The sequence below is a fragment of the Pan paniscus genome, chromosome 5 (genome assembly GCF_029289425.2).
Source record: "Pan paniscus chromosome 5, NHGRI_mPanPan1-v2.0_pri, whole genome shotgun sequence".
Taxonomy (NCBI): Eukaryota; Metazoa; Chordata; class Mammalia; order Primates; family Hominidae; genus Pan; species Pan paniscus.
The window spans coordinates 21,435,368-21,439,825 of NC_073254.2; the positions used below are offsets into that span (position 1 = coordinate 21,435,368).

General features: G+C 45.3%; 1 pseudogene; it reads right to left on the minus strand.

Annotated features, from left to right (window-relative positions):
* Positions 1–2,818: 2,818 nt before the first annotated feature.
* On the minus strand, positions 2,819–3,347 carry LOC100989740 (transcription factor BTF3-like; annotated as a pseudogene).
* Between the last annotated feature and the right edge of the window lie 1,111 nt (positions 3,348–4,458).

The following is a 4,458-nucleotide window of genomic DNA, read 5'->3' on the forward strand; positions in this document are numbered from 1 at the left end:
AAACCCTATACCTCACCCATTTCTAATTTTCATACCAGAATTACTAAAATGTAGTGGCGTGACCCTAGGTATGAGAATTGTTCTAGCATCCCACAATTTATGCCATCTGAACTCTTTATCAAGTATACGCTCTCTCCCTCAGACACATTCCACAGCCATCTGCGGAGCACGTGCTGGGGGCTCAGAAACCAGCAGGGCCTCAGTCCTTCATCTTCTCTGGGCTCGTTTTTCTGGTTTATCTTGCCTCCATTCACCTTTACCATCTCAACGCCACTCCTTGGGAGCATCCAAATCCCTCCCCTCCCAGATCAGTTACCCAGTGCCCAGACCCAAGTCCTTGTGCCAGTCTTATTCCACTTGCTCTCCTTTCTCGTCTCACGCTCTCCCGCTGTAGTCACTCTCGCCTGAGATCTGGATAGCTCCTCTGCACCAACCATCTGCCCACCCCCGGCACCTCAAACTCAACAACTCACTCCCTCCCCAGCAACTCCTCCTGGGTTTCCTGTTTTCTGATTCCGACACACCTACTTTACCTGGGTCAAGACCTTGAAGTAACATTTGATGCTTTTTTTTACCCGATTTAATCCCTCACCAAATTTTACTAGCTTGTTTTCTGTTTCTCTCCCCTCTGTCCCTTTCATTTGCATCATGATCTTTGTGCTTGTCTTGAATTCAATTCTAGTCAAGCCTCTGGTTGCAAGAAAGAAATAACCAATCAACCTAAGGGGGTTATGAAAAGGCAGAGGCACATCTCACTGACACACAATGGAAATACAAGGGGCCTCATAGGAAACAAGATTAGACCTGGGAAGGTGTTGAGGCAGCTGTGCTTCCAGTTGTTTTTTTTGCCTCCTCTGGGGCCATGTGGTTTCTTACCTGGATTTCTTTCTGCAGATTTGGCCTGTTCCCCTGCCTTTCTAGCTTGTTTATGTCCCCAGATGATTATCCCAACCCCTCATGACCTTCCAGTGCAACTGTTCTCCAGTCTAAATACAGCTTTGGTCACTTGCTCAGATTCAGAAAGGAGAGGTTCAGTGGACACTGGCCAGCCAATGGATTGCACTGGCCTCACCAGGAGCCCAGCTTTAATGCTTTAATACCAGGCAGAATCATGGTATTAACATCGATTCCTGGGTGTGGTCCTTCAGCAGCAGCTATTGGGGAGGTGCATTCCAGATGGGCTGTTCGGGGGTTCCCTGTTATAGTCTACTGCAGTGCTTCCTAGAAGCTGGGTGAAGGACCAGTGGCATGTCCAGAACGAAGTTCTTGCCTTTTTGTGATGAAATGAGAAAAACAAGCATGTAAGTATGTGAGCGTGTGCATGTGTGTGTTGGGAGGAGAAATGATATGTTAATATATAGTCCCAGATGTCCTTTTTGGGAAATACTGTCTACACAGCAACAACATCCTTCCTGCTTAGGGAAGCTAGCATGTCCTTTTATTTACAAAGTGATAGTGGGACTAGGTGGTTGTTTTTATTGTTATTGTTGTCTATGCCCTTATTTGGCAAAAATAGAATATTGGGACACTTAGGTCAATCTCTTTAAGTTTCGAGGGGAAACTTGGCTGGTTCATGAAATCTGGTCTTAGAAACATTAGGCTATGTCCTGGCTCTTTTCATAGCTTCCTAAATGGTCTCTTGACCTTCCAGATCTCTTTTCCATCACATCACTGTCACACTAATCCCTCTAAAATGTTGCTGAATAAAGTATTTCCTTGTTTAAGTCTGCAAGGGCTTTGCAATGATTGTGAAATCGAATAGAAAGTCTTCAGCCTGTACAAACCAGCTCCAACCTAAGGTCCCAGCCCTCTCCCACACCTCTCCCCACACCCACCATGTGCTTCAGACAAGCTCCTCCTTGGCCCTTCTGACCCTGCCCCTCCCGCCGCTGGGCCTGCTTTCCAGCCTATGCAGGTTCAGTGATAATCCCTCCATGAAGTTCTCCAATACTCAGCTAAAGTGAATCTTTCCTAACTCTAAAGTCCTTTTACTAAAACATGCATACATTCTTAGACACATATTGCGTTCTGTGTCATTTGTGGTTTTTTGTGCCATTTCCTACTTACCCCACTCATCAGAAACCCTGGAGCTGCTACGTGTGTGGAGGAAGCGTGGTGAAGAGGAAGTCACAGAACATGGGATCCAAAGCATGACTCTGTTCTGGTGAATGTCACTAGGAATGTCACTTGACTGGGATGTTCCTCCATTTGTTCCTCTTCTCACTGGAATATATATTCCATGAAGACAGGGATTTATTTTATTTTATTTTATTTTTGAGACAAAGTTTTGCTCTTGTTGCCCAGGATGGTGCACGGTGGTGCAATCTTGGCTCACCGCAACCTCCGCCTCCCAGGTTCAAGCGATCCTCCTGTCTCAGCCTCCCGAGTAGCTGGGACTACAGCAGTCTGCCACCATGCCCGGCTAATTTTTGTATTTTTAGTAGAGACAGGGTTTCGCCACATTGGTCAGGCTGGTCTAGAACTCCTGACCTCAGGTGATCCACCCATCTCGGCCTACCAAAGTGCTGGGATTACAGACGTGAGTAACTGCACCTGGCCTTTTTTTTCCCCCCCTAGGCAAAGAACTTTATTAACCTTTGTTTCAAACTTTATTCCCAGGCTTTTTCACCTTAATTAGCTGCAAAGAATGAAATAGTATATACGCAAAAGATGAAAAGAGCTGCCATGACCAAAGAGCTTGGGCTTAAACATATTAGAGATCTAGATTTCATCAGATCAATACACAAAAATTTCTTAAAATGCAGTCATAATATAAGATAGCAGCTCCCAGGAACTTCTTCAAGGTTTATCTTCTTCAGAAGTTGGCTCAATTCAGTTTGCCTCATTCTTGGAAGCCTCATCAAAATTCTCCACAAGATCTGGAACTTCATTATCATCATCCTCTCCAGTAGCAAGTGGCGCTTTTCCATCCACAGGTTATTTGGGCAGAGCTTCAGCCAGTCTCCTTAACTTAGTGGGACTGTCTGCACCAAGCTGGTTTAAGATGCCGGGTAGCATTTCTCTCATCTGCTTTGCCTCAGCATGGCCTGTAATGGTGAAGGTGTTTGCTGCCAGAGATGCCTGAACTTTAAGGTTGTCAAAGTGGATAACTGTTTCTTGGTTTGTAAACATATTCACCTCTTCAATACTAGAGGTACTGTTTAACCCTAACTTCTTTAAGGAGAACTGAAGATTTTATCATCTTCTGTGACTGTCCCATGAACCACTTTCTTCTTTTTGCCGGCAGTTCCTTTCCCGCCAATGTGCACTTGTACCTGTAGTTTGGTGAGTTTTCCCTGGTTCGTGATTATTTCTTTCATCTTGTCGGAGCAGATAAGGGGCAGCGCGGGGGTCTAGGGTGGGTGTTCAGGGGGTCTCAGGTGAACCAGCTGAGATTAGGCGCACACATGCAGAGATGCCCATTTGTTCATCTTTAAACTGGAGATGGTAATGCCAGCTCCTCAAAGTCATTGTGAGGTGACTCAATAACCCAGGCAAAGTCCCTGGAAAGCAGTTGCTGATGAATAAATGGTGGTTTCCTCCCTTGCTTGCCTACAGTGAAGACTTGCAAAATATTTGTCCAACTGAGAACATCTTGAATAAGTTAAAAGAGGAAAACAAATCATATTCAGATGTGAATGTGACTTGTAATTTACCTCCAGGGAAGATTCCAGGAGAAGATTTCAAAATCACCTGAGTGATGCATCACACTGGAAAAAGTGCCCTGCTTCCCGGGTGACCTCAAAGGACAGTGCTCCCTTGGAAACATGAACCCAGGCAGGTTTTGCTTTTATTTTCAAAAAAACGTCATTCCTCTGCATGGCGGCTGCACCTCATAAATGGGCCAGTTTGGCTTTTACCATCTCTCCATTCTCTGCTCAACCTTGGTAGACTCGCCCGATGATCACCTAAATGGCTCAAAATCAGGCAAAAAGATTAGGAGACATAGAAACGTCTGGAGAGACCATCTACCTCTGAATTTCCTGCTAAGTAAGCATGAACATCTGTATTGAAGAAGCCACTTTGTATTACTTGCTGCTAAAAACACCGTAACTGAGCGTGGTGGCTCACGCCTATAATCCCAGCACTTTCGGAGGCCAAGGCGGGCGGATCACGAGGTCGGGAGATCGAGACCATCCTGTCTAACATGGTGAAACCCCATCTCTACTAAAAGAAAAAAAAAATACAAAAAAATTAGCTGGGTGTGTTGGCAGGCGCCTGTAGTCCCAGCTACTTGGGAGGCTGAGGCAGGAGAATGGCGTGAACCCGGGAGGTGGAGCTTGCAGTGAGCCGAGATCATGCCACTGCACTCTAGCCTGGGTGACAGAGTGAGACTCTGTCTCAAAAAAACAAAACAAAACAAAACAAAGAAACAAAAAACACCGTAACTGATTTAAACAAAAGAAGCAATTATGCCAGGTTCTCTTGTAGTCAGAAATCAGGTTGAGACTACAAAAT